Consider the following 20,694-nt stretch of genomic DNA (forward strand, 5'->3'; position numbering starts at 1 on the left):
ATAAAGCATTTGGATAGTTCCTTTTAGTCTGAACTTGAATGTGTAAAACATGTTTTAACAGAAATATTTTTCCTTGTAAAATAAGTCTAGATTATTGGGCTTTTTCTATCTACACCTGTCAGATGACGTAGTTTTAAAAGCTAAAACTACAACTCAAACAAATATAAAGAGAGGATGTGCTAAAGATTTTTAAAAAACTTACTTGTTGAGAGAGAAACAAAACAATGTGTAACTTTCTCCAAGCTACAAGGTAGATTTACAAGCCATTTGGGAATGCTATAGTCATTCCTATAGATAAGAGCCTGGGTCTTCATAGGGAGGCAAGTTGACAAAACCTGAACTGGACCATTTTGCACAAGGAAACGTCTATGACTGGAAAGAGTAAACAAACGCACTACTATCCCGTCAGGATCGGTAAATAAGCCTAATCAGAGAGGGTTGTTTGGAAAGATTTATTTTTGAATGCATTTGTGTGGCAGTACATGACTCTGAGTGTATCGCACGTACACCAGGGCCCTCAGAGCATAGAAGAGGGCATTGTATGCCCTGGAACGGGACTTATGGGCTGTTGTGAGCCACCTGTTGTGGGTGCTGGGAACCAAACCAGATCAGCAAGTGACCTTAACTGCTGTTCTTACCTCTCCATCTTCAAAGACGTGTTCATCAACCCCTTTCCTCTGAGATACGTTCTCATTACTTTGAGACACTCTTATTAGTAAGCATTCTTATCATAACAACCTAGATAATACCATCTCCCTAATTATCTAGTGAATTTAGTAAAAGTTCAAATGGTCATGCAAGAATGAATTTGGCTTTTGGAAATAATAAAATTTGTCAAGAGCCAGATAAGGGAAAGAGATGATTGGTTGAGATCCGGTCCTTCTGGGATTAAACACTGGCACTCCTGGCACCTGGAAAGTGGAGGCAGGAGGATTGAAAGCATATAGCTAACCTCAGCTACATAAGGGAATTCCAGGTCAGCCTCGGATATATGATACAGTGTTCATGAATGGCTTCAATATCCCACTCTCAAAATAATTTTCCTCAGGTCTTTAATAATATGAGCTGCTCTGTCACTTCTTGGTTCGGTTTTCAAGTACAATTTGATCCCTTGTTTTCAAAGTTCTCTGTAGCTAAGAAGGGGAAAAAGATGAAGGGTTGGTCTCTCTTGTCTAAACCGTTCTTCAGATTTAATCCTGAACTCAAACTACTTTTATCAGGCAATGCTATGGCCAAACATTCTAAGGGAAAGCAGGTTTCATAAGTATTTTAGACATCTAATTCCATCAATGAGGACCATTAACTACTATATAGAAGGTTGAAGTGTGCTATGAAATGTATCATTTTTTTTTAACTAAAGAGAAATAGCAGAACTATGACAGACTGAAGAATTGGAATGCTTTGTAGCCCTTGATTTATTAAGTCACTAATGAATTTGTAACAAACTGTGCAGTGGGAATATTGCTGTTGGTTAAACTGACACAGGAAGCAAGAATATATTGGGGCTTAGGCCACAGGGCGGCAAGGGGGTAAGCCAGCGTGTGGACCGCATCATCTGGCATGGGATACTGACAGCCTTGTAATTCTACAAAATCAAAAACAGCACAAAAGAAAGGAAAGGAGAGAGAGGGGAACCCCCTCAAATGCCCCCTCCGCCAACCAAAACAAACCCCTCTAACCCTGCCACCTCAATACTCAAGAAAGGAGTAAAAGATCAGATCTCCTAGTGCTGTCACTTGAATGAAGACAACTTGGCCTTGAAGGAGGGCACAGGCTCTTAGCTCCCCGCTCCCAGCCTCTTCCTGGCAAGTTGATTACCGCTGTGACATGGCGGAGGAAAAGGAGCTTCTGTTAAGAGTTGCTTTCCTCGAGCTTGTCATGCCCTGGGATTCTTTCATCTTTCCCCCTCATGATAATGTGTGGTCTTTGCTAGGATTCCTGTGGTTTGCCATCAGCGTATACGAGAGATTATGGCAGCTTTTGTTTTCTTAAAAAGCTAGCCCTCCAAGGAACGGCTTGAGAGAAGAGGCGAGGTTGGTTTGACTCCAGCAAAGCAGTCAGCTGTAACTAATACTGTGTTATTAGCACGGGGTGAAATTTTCAACTTTCAGTATCTTGATGAAACATAGACAATAAAAATTGCTCAGTGACTTTTTCTAACCTTTCTAACCTGTATTTTACTCCCCAAGACCACGATCCACTTTGCATTCACAGACAATGAACCCGGGAGCCTGAAGGTGTGCCGCTCATGCCTCTGGACAGCTTCGCCTAAACGAAGCAGCTACGTGTGCCAAGCGGAAGTCTCGAGAAGTCTTGCAGTTTCCCAGGTACTAGAACTGGCATCTTCACGACAGAACAAGAAAGTCCCCTGGCCCTCCTGTCGAGGTGGGGGCAGAACCCATCATTTAAAAGTTCTGAAAACCTTGGTCAAGACCCCAAGGGTGACAGAAAACATTTTCTGCATCCCCATGGATATTTAATTAATCTAATTGTTTTGAAATGTTCCCTTCTAAAATACAGTAGGAAGGAAACAATACGATGTATTAAAATCACAGTGGTCTTAGTCAAGGCCCATTAACATTGCCAGTACAGAAATCCACACACACACATCTTTTTTGGGGTTATACTAACTTTTCTCTCCTTTAGGCATTGTAGGAGGCTTGGAATATGGCATATGACTTTGAAATGAGTTTTCTTGCTGTCAGGAATGAAGAAATCAGAGACATTTTGAGTTTGTACTTTATAAGACAAAAAAAAAAAAAGAAAGAAAAGAATGCAGTTTGTTGTCACCTTTTATCAGTGCTTTTGTGGAGAGAGAAAGCTGGCATGGAGCGAAGGTTGGAAGGACCCTCTCACTGCCTTCCAGACTTCTCCTACTCTAAGTGCCTCCACGGTGCACAGTTTCTCCTGCAATTCCCTGTTTCTGACATCACAGTGCCTCCTTCCCCACCGCAGGTGCTATGGTCTGCGACAGGAGGATACATCGGGGTTTGGTGAGAGAAGACTCGGGTCTATGAGAAGATGATGGAGAAGGTCCTTGGCACCAACAGGGAAGCTGTGTGCTATCTGCAGAGTCTGAAGAACAAAGTGGTGGGAACAGAACTTACAGCCTTCACTCCCCTCCCCCCAAGCCCTTATTATTAAGCGCTTGGGCTAACTTGTATCTCTCAGACTTTTCTTTTAGTTCTAAGGCTTACTCCTCAACCTGTCAGAATCAGAAGAGTGAGAACCAAAAGTAGAGTTGATCTGTTTGAATGGGGCAGGCCATGGCGCCAAACCTCCTGAGTTCTTCCCCTATGTTAGGATGCATGTGTGTGTGTGTGTGTGTGTGTGTGTGTGTGTGTGTGTGCATCCCAAAAATGTGTGGTATAATTCTTGCGTAGGAAACATAAAACTATGAAGTTTTACATAAGAGCAGTCTGGGCAAGACAGAAAGAGGAAGGGGGCTATATAGAAAGAAGAAGGGAAAGACAGATGTGGGTCAGGCAGTTGGAAAAAGCTACGTCCTCAGCAACCCTAGAGGGAAATTTTGTTCCAGAGAGTTGAGGAGAAATGTCATGTGTAATTTAGAAAGAAATAAAGCAACACACACGTGCGTGAGCACACACGCATGCTCACACACAACACACACATACACACATACAGAGACTATACCTCTATTTATAGAAATTTGCAGCATTGAAAACACTTATTTAAGCAGCATATCATTTCCCGTTTCCTGATGTGTGGCTGTATTCATCATTATATAACAATGGGTTAAGAAGGTAAAAATGTGAGAAAGAGAACCCTGGCCGAGTAGGGGATCCCTGAGCTGAAGGGCAAGCAGGGCCTGTGTGTGGAAGAAGATGGAGAACAATCCTAAAAAGGACTCTGTGGGCAGTGAGGTGCTGAGGGAAAGAACAAGGATGAAGGCAAGGAGACAAGGAGCAAGAGCAGCCAAGGACAAGGGCAGAGAGGCAGTGCGGAGAAGAGCTTCGAGCTTCAAACACCATAAAACTAGCAAGGATAGTCTTTGGCTTCTCTCAGTCTCTTAACCTCAAGAGGGCATGCAAAAGAAAGGACAGTGAGATGAAGGTCATGCATTTTCTGTCTGGGTTGATTGTGTTTAGCCTCTGAATGTCATTCCATACCTTAATTTTGGTTTTGGTCATCCATTCAATAATTCACATCTCTAGCCACTGTCAGACAGGGTGTGGAAGGCACCCAGAACTTCAGGCTCAAGCCTAGTTTTTTTTTTTTTTTTTTTTTTTTTTTTTTCAATTTTAGATTTTTTTTTGTTTGCCCCCAAAACTTCAGGCTCAAGCCTTTTTTTTTTTTTTTTTTTTTTTTTTTTGTGCTCAGACTGAGTATTGCTCTCATCTACCTCTCTCACGCTTGGTACCCCTGATTCTTTCTTTCTCTTGATCTACAGATTTTAAAATAGGTTTGTAGAGTTATAGAGAGATGATTTTCTCATTTCTTCATTAACTCTAAGTGCTCTATGTGTTTTACACACACATACACACAGACACACACAAAGACACAAACATACAGACAGACACACAGACGCACACACAGACCCAGACCGAAGACGCACACACACAGACCCAGACCCAGACGCGCACACACACACACACACACACACACACACACACACACACACACTCCATAGTGGGTCACAAATGAATGCTTGAAAGAAGCCTGTGTGGTTCACTGCACTCTTTACATTTATCATTTTAAAAGATATGTATTTTCTCGTGTGTTTTACTTAGCTTGGACCACCAACACAAAATACCAGAGACTGTGACCTCAACCCAGAAATCTAGTTCCAAGTCAAAAGTGGGCAGGAGCAGTTTGTGCTAAGATGCTTCCTCTTGGCCATCAGACCATAGTCTTACTGGATTAGGGCTCCGCCTTTATGATCTAGCTTAACTTTAATTTACTCTTAAAGACCTTCTCTCCACATATAGCCACAGGATGGTTAGCACTTCGATAAGTGATGAATTTCAAGGAGACATAATTCAGTTGACAACAGTATCTGTGTGTAGATTAAAAGTTCTTCATTTTACTAGGGACACATTTTAATTAAACTTTTATTTGTTTAAATGGTTCTAGTTTTGTTTTCAATTATGTGTACGCCTGTGTGTTTGTGCACATGGGTGAAATATCTGTGGAATCCAAGAGAGGGCATTGGAATTCTTGAGTTAGAGTTAGTTGTGAGATGAAGTGGGTGCTAGGACCCAAACTCCTGTCCTCTGAAGGTGCTTGCTCTTAATTGCTGAGCCACCCTTCCAGCCCACAAACGTTTGTTTTGAAATGCTTATAAGTTCGCACATACAGCCATAAAGAATAATACAAAGAAAGTTGGTGGCTTTTTTAAAATCCAGTTTTCTCTAATGGTGTCATCTTACAAACCCATGGTATAATATCACAACAACAACAACAACAACAAAACCTCAGTGTTGCTAACAGTTCTAGTATTGGGCATTTTCAGGGACTGGGGAGACTGCTGCTAAAATGCCTGCCCCACAATCACGAGGAATTGCACTCAGATGCCCCAGCATGCATATAAAAAGCCGGGTGTGACGGCATGTGTCTGTAATCTAGTGCTTGAATGTAGCAACAGGAGATACCCAGAGCTTGCTAGCCAGCCTGCCTAGATGAGCCAATGAGATTAAGGTTTAGTGGGAGACCAATTCAAAAAAAACCCCAAGAAGTGAAAAATGATTGAAGAAGACAGCTGATGTTGACTCTAGCCTACACACACACACACATACACACACACACGATATAGGATGCTTCCATTACCACAGAGCTGCCTTTTATAGCCACCCATGCCTCTGCTGTGGTATGGCTGTACCACACTTTCAGATGGTTTATGTCACACGTTAGGTTTGGGTTATTATTCATGAAGCGGCTATGGACATTCACATTCAGGCTACTGTGTGGATATTAAGTTTTCATTTTTGAGATTAAATACCCGAGAGCATCACTGCTGGGTTGTGGAGCAGTTACTGTTAAATTGCTAACAAGACTGCCGAAGCTGTTTCCTAAGTGTCTAAATGGGTTTTGTGTTGTGTTCCCAGCAGCCACTGAGAGTGATCAGGTTTCTCTGCACTGTCACCTGTTTCCTGTCAGGCCTTCTGGTGCTGCACTGTGGATTTGACTTGTATTTCCCTAATGACAAATCGTATTAAACATCCTCAGGCGCTTACTTGTGTATAAACAATAAAAAGCCAGGGTGTATCTAGAAACAATGCATTTGATGTCTCTTTAATGTTTTTGTCACATGCTTTGTTCCCAGGCCCTGGCCTTCATCCGTGGAGAAAGAGCTGGGCATGGACAGGAAACTCAGCAGAGACTCAGTACAAGAGGCTAGCCAAAGAAGCAGAGATATTCCTATGAGCTGGGTGTCACTCCCTGTGAAAATAATTCTGTTTATGTGAGCACCTGTGTAACACAGCACACCATTATAAGGATTATTGTTTTATATCCCTCCCAAGGTCTAGCTCTTTTACCTTACGTAATGTTTGGAGTTTCTCGAGGCACCTTAAAGACACTGTTATCTTTGGCAGAAGCCTGGTGGCTTGGCTCAGAAGGCAGGCAGTAACAATGCTATCACTTCCTTTTTTGATGCAGTTTTCCTCCTCTTGGAACACCATGTTACCTAGAATACACGAGGAGCTGGCAGAGGTCTACATTTTCTTTCCCCTTCTCCTTTCTCACCATCTGTTTGGGTGTGCTCGAATCCACTGGAATGTCTTTACAAGGTGTCAAAACCCAGGAAATCTACTTTTGTTTGGCAGCAGCCAAAGAAGAGATGAAGGGATCCCAGGGGTGTGTGGATGAGAAAATGGGGGAAAAGTGTCTGTCACCATTACAAAAAGAAACAACTTGCAGCATGCCGGAGTCCAAAGATTCTCGAAGAATCTATCTGTAATGGAGGTCTCAGGAACTGATGGTTCACACAGGCTCTCTCTTTCTTCAGTGGAAGCATCTCCACATGATGGTCCAGAACCAGCCACCAGGCCTGCCTTGAATGTGTTCAGAGAGTAACAAATTCAGTGACAGTCTGACAACTTGAGCAATCTTCAAGTTTAAAAGAAATTTATCTGAAGGATGGATCAGAAATGCAGTTACATCATTCAGTGGCAGAATTTTTTCTTGTGTGTGTACTTATTAAAAGTACAGAAAAACAAAACAAGACAAAAACCCAGTTTTTCTGCCCTGATAACTTGTTTATCAATTGTGTCATGTAAAAATCCAACTTGGAAGAAATTCTATTTTGACTTTAAACTGTTTGTTCACAAGCTCATGGAATAACACAGTTCTTGGACTCATTAACTCTTATTTATAAACTCAAAATTGTTTGGGAACAGGAAGCATAACATTTACTAAAAAGAACATTGAAATGTATTTGTCTTTTTTAATTAAAAAAATACTAAGAAACAAAGTTTTCAGAACACAAAATCTTAATATTGCAGTAGGATTTTCCCTCATTAAAAAATATATATCAAACCATTGTCTGATTGAAACTAAACACAGTTAAACATATATAGATATAAATTATATAATTTACATTTATTATACTTAATCCAGGTACACATGCAAACACATTTGTATATATAAATTATGTATGAAAAACTCATAGCTAAAATTTATGTGGCTATATTTGAAACAGTGACATCAGAGATAGGCTTAAAACATGTTTAATTGCATTACCAGCGTGTATAATCAGAGTTGAAACTACTGATAGACTCTGCTGACAAGAATTATGGAAAGTAGCTGCTAATTCAGGATTGTTCTATTACCCATATTACAGGGGAAGCGAGTCTAGAAAGTGGATTTAGACTCTCATATTTTCACGAGAATTTTATCATTAGTAAAACATATTTCTTAAGCAATTTTGTCAGGTAAATTCTAGAATGAAACAGTGCTCATCATTTCCAATAACTTCTTATGGCTATTCACTTATATTTAGCAGAAACCCATTATAGGCTACATAAAACATAAACATGCACAATATAAAATGCGTAATTTGTAAATATACTATACACTTAGTTTCTTGTTTCCTAAGGGAAGATTACAAAAATATAGTGATACCTAACTGGTACTGATTTCCAAGCGATACATAAAAAAATATCTTAAAACATAGTATTTAAAATACAGGAAAAAAAGCTAGCCCTTTCCCCTTCAAATGTACAGCTCTGTAACTGATGCTTTTGTGACCTGAGAATAGTCATGTTCATGTTTCCTTTGTGCGTCGTGTGGTGGTTTGAATGAAAATGGCCACATAGGCTCACAGGGAGTGGCACTATTAGGAGGTGTGGTCTTGCTGAAGCAAGTGTGTGCCACTGGGGAAGAGCTTTGAGATTTCAACTGCTCAAGCCAGGCCCGATGTCACTCTTTCTTCCTGCTGCCTACCAATAGGATGTAGAATTCTCAGCTCCTTCTCTAGCACCACGTCTGCCTGCAAGAGGCCATGCTCTTCACCATGATGATAATGGACTAAGCTGGGAGTTCAATTTTCAATTTAGTTACTAGGCGTCATATTGGCCGCTTTAAACTGTGATCTTAAGGGTGTAAGATACTGATTCTCTGATCTCCACTTATTGCTTTAAATTGTTATTATTATTATTATTATCATTATTATTATTTTAGGTAGGGTGTCATCTAATGGAGCCTAGTCCAGAAGATAAAGATTTAGAACTCCTGATCCCCTGTTGTCATCTCCCAAATGCCACCACAACCAGCAATGTGGCTAAATCCTTGACTTAGAGACTGTTCATGAATTTATTTATAATTATAGAATCTCGGGTCTCTTAAAAACAAAAACAAGTGTTCACTTGGCTCTGAGGAGTCTCACTGAGGCTCAGTGCCTGTCAAGCTCCTGCATCAGAAAATGTGGACCCTGAGATTAGCCCATGTTGAGGTTGTCATGCATGTATCCCAGCTCAGGGACACTCCCCTGAGAGTGGAATTTCCCTATCTGCTCAGGTACACTGGCCAGCCAGACTTCGGAACTGAGCAATTCAATTTTAGTGTCTGGATACTCCAGACTATATGACTCAGAGTTTAGTGTAGATATGCTTTGGGAAGCTTCATGAAATATGAGCTCACTTTATATTGCTCCCTAAGAACAAAGGAAAAACAGTACCAACCACCAGTTGAGTTGTGAATCAATGGTAGCCATGAAATGTCTTGAAAGTCAGTGAAACAGGAGAGCCCAGTAAACATGTGGAGTCTTCTTGCAAAATGGGGAAGGCTGCACTTTCTTCCGTTCTTAAAAACCTTTGGGGTCTCTTTGTAAATGATTATCCAAAGGTGGATAACATCATCAAAGAAATTAACATCTTATAAACAGAGAGATTAGGTGGACAGAGCAAGGGAGAACAGATGGCCAGAAATTGATTCCAAGAATAAATCCAAAGGCTGGTTGTCCAAGAGGGACCCAAGGAAGGTGTCTGATGCTGTCATAGGCTGAACACAATTCATTCATTCATTTATCTGCCAACAACTGGGCTCTTATTGTGCTAGATTCTTGAATAGTCTATATGAATTTAGTGTAAAAAAAACAAACAAGGAAAGTAGACAAAAGTTTTAGACTCACTGAAACTTTCATTCTAAAAACCAAATGTACTAAGAAAACTCTAATGGACAAGTTATTAAAATAGCAAAGCATTTTTATTCAAGTATTTACATGTGAGAACAATCCTGTTCAGTTTATAAAGAAAAAGAGATTAAAACTAAAGATTGGCTTTCTACTCTCCAAAAAGAACTGACAGAAATAGATAGAGGTTACATATAGGAAGCTACTTCTGAAAGAAAGAAAAGGTGGAAAACTTACTCCCAATTCTGGTACCACCACTCTTCTGAGTGGAAGACTCCAGCTTTTAAAGTATGGATGTTAATTTTAAAAAATGTTATTAGTTTCTTTTCTTTTTGTACACTGCTTTTCTTCTGAGACTCTTAGGACTTGTTCAAAATAATTTTGGTCATTGCTTATTTAAATAATGGATCTTTGTTACTTGGGCAATTACTTTAAATGGAAAATAAAGCACAGAAAAATGAGAAACAATTTGATTCAGATGAACGCCACGTTCGGTGAAGAGACACTGTCTCAAAAACTAGGAAGACATGTGGCCTCCCTACTCAGGTACATATATGTGCAAATGCACCTGCAAAAACATGCACAGTTGCCTGAACATGAATACACTGGACACACATACAAGCATGAACACATACATACACCACACACACACAATTTCATTCATGTTGAAGATGCAAATGTTTTTCTTTGCCGTTATTTCCTAAACAACATAACGTAACGACTATTCATGCTACATCTCCACTGTATTACATATCCGAAGTCATCTTGATATGAGAAGTATGTGGGGGAATGTGTGTATGTTCTGTGCAAACACTGTGACAGTTTATCTAAGGGATTTGAGCGCCCGTGTGTTCTGGTACCTGCCGGTGGTCCTGGAAGCAATCTTATTGATATTGAGGGAAGACGATAGATAGCCTACAGATATGATTTGAACTCTTAGCTCTCTAAAACCCTCATATTGACTACTCTATTTTTGAACTAAAGGGTTAGGATTGCAATTTAAACTCTTTCCCTCTGATATAAACTCAACATATATAAATCAGAGAGATGAAATACAGCACTCAATTCTCTATCACATGAAAAAAATGCATATACTCTTCTCCAATAGATTGTAATGAAAAATTGCTCCTTCTATTATTAGCCCCATCTATTTCTAATAAAGTCTTGTTGTATCATTGTGCATTTAACAGAATACTGCACAGAGTGTTTGGGTTACATCACTGAAGACTGATGAAAATACTAGTTTTCTCATTTAGATTTTGGACCAACTTTCTCACATAGAATGAGTAGATGAAGAATGATTGTGAATAGAGACTTTCTTTGTATATGTCCTGGTTAGGTTTCTATTGCTGTGATAAGTAACTTGACCAAAGGCAACTTGGGGACGAAATGGTTTATTTGGGTTACATGTCAATCAGCATGGAAAGCCAAGGCAGAAACTCAAAGCAGGAATCTGGAGGCACAAACTAACTGATGCCGAAGCCATGGACGGCAGCTTGCTGGCTCACTCCATGGCTTGCTCAGCCTGCTTACATGTTCCAAGATCACTGTCCCAGGGTAGCATCATTCACCAATTAGCAATCAAGAAAATGCACCTCAGACTTGCCTATAGGCAATCTGATGGAGGCGTTTTCTTAACTGAAGCCCTTCATCCCAAATAACTCTAGCTTGTGTTAAGTTGATTAAAACCCACCAGTACAGTCTCCTTGCAAATGTCCCTCTCAAGTCCTATTCTTCCAACCTTAGTTCAACAACAGCTGGGTCATTCTCACAACAACAAGGTGGGTGGAATCCTTCTCCCAAGTAAGATGGACTTTGAAGAGAGGCTGTCATTTAAGCCATATAGAGACTGCCAACAAGAGTTTTGTAGGGGACAATGAACTTTTCCAGAGAAGGGAAATAATGGATACAGAAACAGAAGCAAGGATGAGCCTGAAAGAGAATTTCTTCTGGGTAGATTTTTTTTTAATCTGGTATATAGCTGGTACCATTTTTTTCCTTCTTTCAAAAGGACCTTTCTTAACATTCATATAACAGGTAAGCTTAAGATGAATGAACCCTCTCAGCTTATACGGTGTATCTGTGTGTGTGCTTCTGCATGTATGTTTTTGTGTACATCTGAGTGTGTATCTCTGTGTGCATATGTCTGTATGTGTGTCTGCATGTGTCTACATGTGTATGTATGTGTCTCCATATGTGTCTATGTGTGCCTATGTGTATGTCTGTGAGTGTGTCTGCATGTATGTCTATGTGTGTATGTGTGCCAGAGGTCAAATTTGGGTACTGCTCCATAGAATCCATTCCTCTCTCTTTCTCTTTTTTACCCCTATGGCCCCTGACAGGGTCTCTCCTTGGTCTGAGGCTTTGATTTGACTAGGCTGGATGCCCAGTGAGCTTGAGGGATCTGTTTACAACTCAGCTCTGGACCACCTGCCTTGGTGATGTGGCTTCCTAGCAGCAGCCTGCCTGAGTTCCTGATGCTTATGTAGCAAGTGCATTGTGAGCTAAACCATCCCCCCAGCCACCTTCAGCGCCAGTGTCTGAAAGTCCTCCATTTTATCCTCATTTAAAGAACGTGTTTTAGGGATTATTGACAGTTCATTTTTTGTGGACTTTAAGTACATTGCTGGATTTCCTTTTGGCATACATCGATTTGGGTGGAAATATGCTGTAATTCAAATTTTTGTCCCTGGTCATGTACTGTTTATTTTTAAATTTGGCTGCTTTTTAAGATTTTTCCTTTGATGCTGCTTTCCTGTATTTGGTTCAGGAGGTAAGGGAGGGTCAAGCTTTTCTGTAGTTTTCATCACATCGTGTTGATATTGCTCCCCCCGCTCCCCCAACTTCTTGGACCTGTGAACTTAAAGTTTTAGTAAATTTTGGCCATAATTTCCTTAAATAATTTTATCTTATATTCCTTTCCTGGAACTCTAGGTATTTGGGATCGCTTGAGGCTTTCTCACAGGTCAATCTCTGTTCACTTATTCCTTTACTCCTTTTGTTCTGATTTACTTTATTTAGGATAATTTCTCCTTTGTGTCTTCAGTTTTTTGGTCATTTCTGCAGTGTCAAATGTTTATACATTTCCAGATACTGTAGTTTTTATTTCTTGGGATTACTCTGGTTATGTTTACTCCTTTTATTTCTTTTCATATTGTTCATGTGTTCTTCTATTGCTTTAACTATTGAAGGGTACATAATGCTACCTACTTTGTTATACATGTTTGCTTCTTAAATATATTGTCTTCATCTTTTCTTCCTGTTTCTTCCTCTTTGTCTCTTTCACTAGTTATAATGTGTTTCCTACTCTGCATCCTTGAGAAAAAATTAGAAACATTTATTTTTATTTATATGTATGTGAATATGTCTCTCTGAGTATGTGTATATGAGTACAGGTACCTATAGAGAGCCAGAAGAGGGCATCGGATCCCACAGAGCTGGAGTTATGGGTGGTAGTGAGCCACCTGATGTGGTTGCTGGGCACCAAGTTTGGGTCCTCTGCAAGAGTAGCGGGCGTTCTTAACACCTTCTTCTTCAGTCTCCACTGAAATTTTTATTGCCTTATGAACCTAACTTTCTGGGTTCTGCATTTATTTTGTTTCTTTAAACATGATGGGCTTTGTTCTCTTATGCCGTGAAGGTACTTGGACTTCAGCTGGTCCTTTTCAAGGGCTATTTTTAAGATCTATTAGCAGCCTAAGGTTAATTTGGCTCTAGTGTTAAGGCAACACCATTCTGAGGACTCTACATTATGCCCTGAGTGCTATGTAGTCTTTCTAGGCTGTTTGATGGGATGAGACAGTAGCCTTAGCTCTTCGTGAACTTTAGGAATTTCCTAAACTATTGATATCCAGTGTTTTGATATTTTTTCACTACCTTTGCAGTTTCCTGCCTGCATGCACAGCCTAAAGGACTACTTTATGGATTCCTGGGATAAGTACTTTCTCATAGAACAGCATTCCTAGAGGGCACTGCCATGCAACCTCTGTGGGCTGTGTTTTCATGATCTCCAGCCTCGGTTTCCAGATTTTTAAAGGATGCTGGGCATCATTTGAGTTTCCCCTTCTGTATAGCAGAGTGAAAACTCCCCAGGCAGGAAGCCAGGGCAATTGTGGGACATGCTTAGTTTGTTTTTCTTTCTGTACCGCCTGTTATTCAGTGTAGAAAACAATTGTTTCGTATGTTTCTTTTCTTTTTCTGGCTTTCTGCTTCCTCCAAGGCAGGAGGAAAAAAAAAATCCAGTTTTGGATATTCTATGAGGCTGAAAACATGCTTTATAAAACTCCTCTTACATTATGAGGATTTAAAAATCCATAGAAGTGGACAGGTGATAAGAGACTCACACGTTCCCGTCATCTGGGCTCACCAGTGGGCATTTCATGCCCAAGAGGCTTTAATCTGAGCACCCTCCTACTCCTCACAGTGGAGATTATGTGGATTTATCTGGAGCAATTTCTATAGATGTTATGATCTCATTTATGAACATTTCTGTATGCATTTGTAAAAGAGGAGGACAATATTTAAAAACAATAACCATTCCAGCATCATCACGCCTATAACCACAGATAATGAAGCCAGAGAGACATGTCAGTAGAAACAGTGCTTCCTGCATAAGAATGAAGGATTAGTTTCGAATCCTACCACATGTGGCTGCGAACATTTCTTTCTCCCTGGTGAAGATGGGAGGATTGCTGGGGCTGGCTAGTCACTAGCTGAACCCCAGGTTCAGTAAAAGACCTTTTCTCAAGAGGGTAACATGGAGACTGATAGAACAGGACACCAGTTTTCCTCATTTGGCCTCCACATGTGAACATATGTATAGAACTAACACACACACACACACACACACACACACACACACACACACACACGCATACTTACTCATGTACATACAAACATATACATACATACACACACACACACTGTCAGACAGAGGTAGAGAGACAGAGTGCAGCAACACTCCCTCCCCAATAAAACCAAGTGGCAATGTCTTAATTATTTCAGTAATGTGAAATCCTGCTTTTCCCCAGTAGGGGTGGTAGTGCTTGAACAAGGATGGTCATATTCAAATTGGAACCTTACCTCTCTCCCTTTCAAATTTATGCTCTCACTTGAAGGTAAACACTCAATGGTTCTCTCCCTTTTCTTTACAACTGTGAACATCCACCCTTCTCTCTCTCTCTCTTTCTTTTAACTTTATTCAAGAAGCCCTTTGTCCTGGCTAGTTTTATGTTAACTTGACATAAACTAGAGCTATCTGAAAGGAAGCAGCTTCAATGGAGAAACTGCCTCCATTAATAGCCAACTGTGGAACATTTTCTTTTAGTGATTGATGAAGGAGGGTCCAGCCCATTGTGGGTGGTGTGTTGTAGATTATCAATATTTATCATTGATTTATCTTTTGGTTAAACTGGTTATTCCTAAACCAGCTGTATACCCAAATCGCCACACAGAGACTGGGATTTATTTAATTAACCTAGAGCACAATGCTGGGCAATAGTTACTCCATCCTAAACCTCCAAGCCCGCATAATTTTCTCCATTCAGATTTCTCATATTATACTTGCTTTCAGTCATATCTTAGGTCCAGTTCATCTCTCTTCCTGGTTCCAAGTCCTCTCCTGCCAATCTCTGCTCTCAGATTCCTCCCACTCTGCTCCTTCTCCCCTCCAGACCAGGATGTCCCACCCTATTCTCTCCATTGCACAACACTGGCTGGTTGTTTCATTGACAATACAGAGAACAAATGGTGGCATGTTTACACAACCTTGAGACAGGTGATGCTTAGAATAAACATCACAATGCAGGTTGGAACCAGATAATAGAGTAGAGAAATCAGCATTTGAATGAACAAGATAAATTGTATAGATCCCACAAGAACATTATACAAACATTTCCCCCTTTAGGTCCAATAAAAAGCTCCTTTTCTTTCAATACAATAATAATTATAAAAGTTATGAAAATTCTTAGGTAAGATTTACATGTGCAATGTCCAGTTCATGTGCATCTGGCAACTTAGAAGAAAGTACTTGATTATCTTGACAAGTTTAGAATTCTGTACCTAAATTAACTTTTATCTGTATTGGTATTACCTATATGAAAACATTTTCTTAAATTCTAACCAACCTAAGCTTAATTGTGGAAATATCTCTATTTGATCTTCAACCTCACCAGAGACTTGAGAAGGAATAAAATTAGTTCCTGGAGTAAATAGGAAGTGCATGTTAGCAGCTTCCAAAAAATAAAAACCCGACAGATTCAGCTTGCTGCCTGAACAGTCACCCATAACTCTCTATAATGTTGGAGCATCATCTTCAGCCTTCTGCCTCAGTATATTTGACAGACATATATGTGAGGCAGGAACTATTTAGGACTTGCTTACCCTGTCCTGGCAGAGTTCGGCAGTCAACTTGTCCTGCATTTAAGCTTGCCCATTTTTGGAAGAATTCTGTCTTTTGTGAAACCAGGGCATTTTCTTTTTGCCCAGCTGGCTTGTTTGCCACATTTGAAGCCATTTCCATATGGAGGTTCTTCAATGCTCATGATCATCTTTGAGGTAGGCAGGCTGCTGCCAGGAAATGACCTGTCTCATTGTCAAAGAATCTTTAAAATAATAAAGAAATTTTAAAATGCCATATTCTGTAGGTCTCTGAAGGTTTTGAAGACTTACCTATCTTTATGTAATTGACCTGTCCACAAAAATCATTATCTGTCTGTTAAACCTACAATGTATATTCCTGTGATAAATCAGACTAGTGTCTGACATGACTATGAATTGATTAACTAGCAATTAACTTGCATTACCTAATACCCTAAACAATTTGTAATAGCAGTTTAAAATATTGGAAGTAACCTTGAATTTGTATCAATATACTAAAATTTACCAATGTATTAAAAATACTTATTTTTGCATCAATATATGAAATCCTAAACCAAAGTTAAAAATAACCTTATTTGAGAATAACACACAAAACCTTAAGTTGAGTAGATTCAATAATCTACCTTTTGTCTTATTATTCCTATAAGATATCCCTGTGTTCCCCTTTCATTCTTTTCAACTTCTTTTCTCCTTAACTAAGAAAGATAGAGAAAAGAAAAGGGGAAAGAGAGAAATCTCTGAGTCTAATCTTGTTTTCTCTCTGAATAAGACCATTTAATAATTTATAACCATCTCCTAATGACAATAAACATCCATAGCCACAGAAAACAACCAAAAAACTACCCAAACCACCTTAAAGGAAACTGGATGTCATTCTCATGAATGGTTATTTATTTATTTATTTTTTTAGCTGACATTTTGGACATACAGATCCTGTTAGGGAGCCCAAGGGAAATTGGGAAAAATGGTTAATTAAGCAAGCATTAATCTTTGAATGCTGAGAAATTTTAGGCTTAACAGAAATCCTGTTTGGAACAGTCTAAAATGCTGGACCAATTGAGATTAGTAGCTTTCTTCAAAGCTCTCTTGCAAGCAGGCTTTGATGAGAAACAGCAATTGAAGCAGTTGAGGCAGGAACAAGCAGAATGCTGGAACATGCAAGATGCTGGATCTGTCAACGTTGACAGATGTGTCAATGTCTCAGTGTGCTGGAAGGATGAATTTTGTCAGGTTTGATCCAGCATCTCCAGTGCCCAGTCCTTTTGTTCTGCAAACATATAATTTCTCCCAAGTATTATACAGTTCTAAAATTATATATATATATGAAATGTGCAAGATAAAACTAAACTGTGAACCAATTTTATCAATGCCAATTTAAAGAATGACATAATAAATATTAAATATATCATAGTCAAGGATTTATTGGGCATGTATTATTGAAGTTCTGGCTAGAGACATTTTTTATGTCTCAGTCACTTTTAGAGTTGTTCCCATGTGAAGTAATCATCAATTTATGTTACCTCTTCTCTTTAGACTTCTTGATTTCTCTCTTCTTGTGTGTGGCCAAGATATCAGGTGGTCTTCCTCTGTCGTATCTGATTTTTATTAGTTTTTGATGGAACCCATAATTTCTCTTCGCATATATGAACATATATGAAACCTCTTCCCCAGCGTAACACATTCCCTGTTCTCCATTTTGGAATTAGGATCTTTATATGCTGCTCTAATTCAGCAGTCCTTTCTAAATTCCACTGTCTTAGCAGGTGTGCTACTTATCTCATTTAAACATTTCAAAATTGATAAATCATTATTTAATCTATTTTGGGGAGATATTATATTTCCCTTCTGTTTTATGAGCATCTTTTTATAATTGCTGTTAGATATTTTCATAATTGTTTGACCTGTAGGATTACAAGTTACATCTGTAACAGATTTCATGTTATAATGTCTAAAATATTGTTGAATTCCAAAGGATATACATGCTGAAGCACCACCAATTTGCAAGGACATCTTCAAAACATTCACCATCTCTGACAAATGTGTAACCTTAGGATCAAGCTCTCCAGAATTTAAGGCAAAAGCCCACTGGAATTCTAAATATGAATCTATGACATGGTGCATGAATTTCAGTTCTCCAAACTCTGTAAAATGGAGCACAACAGCCACTGTGTGATCTTGTTCCAAGACAACACTAAACAGGATCTGCATTTCTACTTTAGCATATAGATCTTCATCCAGTAACTGTTTGTATGTATCTTCATGTAGTAACTGAACCTTAAGAATACACATACAATATCCAGTCTGACCAAGTTGGCCTATAGCTGAAGGCTTTCTCTCCAGCATCTCATAGGCTGCCATTTTGCAATATCTTCAAACCTCTGTGGACTTTTCTCATCTGGAACCACCTCTTTTGGTATTATTGTAAATACCAGATTGGATTGTTCTGAAGCCTCTCTATTTTGATTCAAAGATTCCCCCAACCTCTGTTCTATGGCCTTTAATTTTTCATTTATTTTCTCAGTCTCTTCTTTCTCCAAGTCTGTCTTGTCCTGATCCCTCCCTAAAAGGATATACAAAATTGAAATTGTTAGTAAAAAAATTATTTGTATGCTAAGAGAGACAAACTCAAATGATACCCAGCAGCACTGTGTCATTGTGTCTTCTTCCATTTTCAAAATAGAAAAATATCTTCTTTAATCTCAAAACCTTTCCCTAAGGACTTTACTTTCTTAGACCCAGCTTCCCTTCTAGACTCTACCAGTTCAGATGCTTGAGGCTTCTCTGTCTGTATCTGGCTCCTGCTTCCAGGGAGAGGTATTTTTTCTGCCTCCCTCACTGGATTCTGACCCCTTACTCACTCTGGAAAGTTACTGGGTTCACAAATGTTCACTCCTCAGACTGGCAAGAACCCCTTCTCAAAGGGATTTTGCTTTCTGCCTTGGCTAGTAAAGTCTGGCTTTGAGAATTTTCCTTCTTAAAGAGTCACTTTTTTTTTTATCTACCTAAAGAAACTGCCTCTTTGGGGTTTGTATGTATCAATTTTGTTTTTCTGCAGCCTGCTAGAGCCTTGCTAGTCTGCAGGGTGGGGGTGAGGGTCTGTGTAATCAGGAATTTGTGAAGAACTGTCTTTGCTGTTTTTAAGGATGGTGGAATTAAGAAACTGCTCTATGGTTTTACTTTCTATATAAGTTCTTGCTAGATTACTGTAAATTCTGCCACTCTTTGGTACGCCATTTGTTGTAGATTATCAATATTTATCATTGATTTATCTAAACAGTGGTTATTCCTAAAGCAGCTGTGTACCCACATCACCACACAGAGACTAGGATTTGTTTAATTAACCTAGAGCACAATGCTGGGCAATAGTTACTCCATCCTAAACCTCCAAGCCCGCATAGCTTCCTCCCAGTCAGATTTCCCACATTAGTAGTGGTGCCATCCCTGGGCTGGTGGTCTTATAAAAAAGGTTGAGCCAGCCATGAGGAGCAAGCCAGTAAGCAGCACCCCTCCGTGGCCTCTGCATCAGCTTCTGCCTCCAGGTTCCTGCCCTGTTTGACTTTCTATCTTGACTTTGCCTTTCATGGTAAACAGTGGTGTGAAAATGTAAGCCAAATAAACCTTTTCCTCCTCAAGTTGCTTTGATCATGGACTTTCTTCACAGCAATAGTAACCCTAACTAAGACGCCCTTCCTCTATGGTTTCTTTGAAGCTGAAGGTCGTATCCTAATAGGAAAAATCAGTGCAGATTCTCTTCTCCTCACAATGGGATTACATCCTGATGAACTCATCATTCAATAAGCCTTATCATTCAATAAGCCTACATCCTGGCTCAGCAGGCTAGTGCACAGCAGAGGACTCTCTGTTCCCCTTGTGACCATGGGGCCTGCTGGAAGCTGTTCCTGCCCAGCATCAAGAGAGTACCAAGGGCTGGCTTGACAAGAGAGCCAAATGCAACATCTGAATATGGTGTCCTCTGAATGCACCATGTTTTCTTATCATCTTAAAGTTAAAAAACAAACAAGCAAACATTAATCCCATCCCAAGCCACAGCAATCTTCGAGTCCTTCCCAGCTCTGATCTGCTTGGATTTGAATAGAAAGTCATGGGCAGCTTTAGAAACAAGATTCTCTTGATCCTGAGTTTCTAAGCCAGGGAAGAGAAAATAGCATGAGTTCCAAGGGTTTGTGCTCTGGTCACTGATCCATGGGCGATCATGATCTTTATATTGAAATTTCCAATGTCTCAAATGGAGTCATGAGATATTTATGACTGTCAAAGATGGTCCTGAGTTTTAAAAATGTTACTATCAAGATGACTTACTGGTGGCTGGAGATCTCAGTATATAGTGATTGCACTTGAAGAAAAAGGACCCGAGTTTAAATTTCTAGGACCAATGGAAAAGCAGGACATAACCTCAGCACTGGGTTGATACAAACACACCCTGGAGGCATGCTACCTAGGCTAAATGAATTGGTGAGCTGCAGGTTCAGAGAGAGACCCTGTCTCAAAGACAAGGTGGAGAGTGAGGAACATATCCGATGTCAACATATGGCCTCCACATGCGCCAGAATTGGTGAACAAATGTGCCAACACAGACAGGTGTATGCAGAGGCACATGAGAAAGACCTACCTCCACCTTATCTAATTAACAAGGCTGGTGTTGTATGAGAGAGGAGAAAGAGAGTGTTACATGTCTTCCTCTTCCTTCCCCACTACCATATTTCCTC

Source organism: Psammomys obesus, unplaced genomic scaffold (genome assembly GCF_907164565.1).
Source record: "Psammomys obesus unplaced genomic scaffold, mPsaObe1.curated_primary_1811, whole genome shotgun sequence".
NCBI classification, from domain to species: Eukaryota; Metazoa; Chordata; class Mammalia; order Rodentia; family Muridae; genus Psammomys; species Psammomys obesus.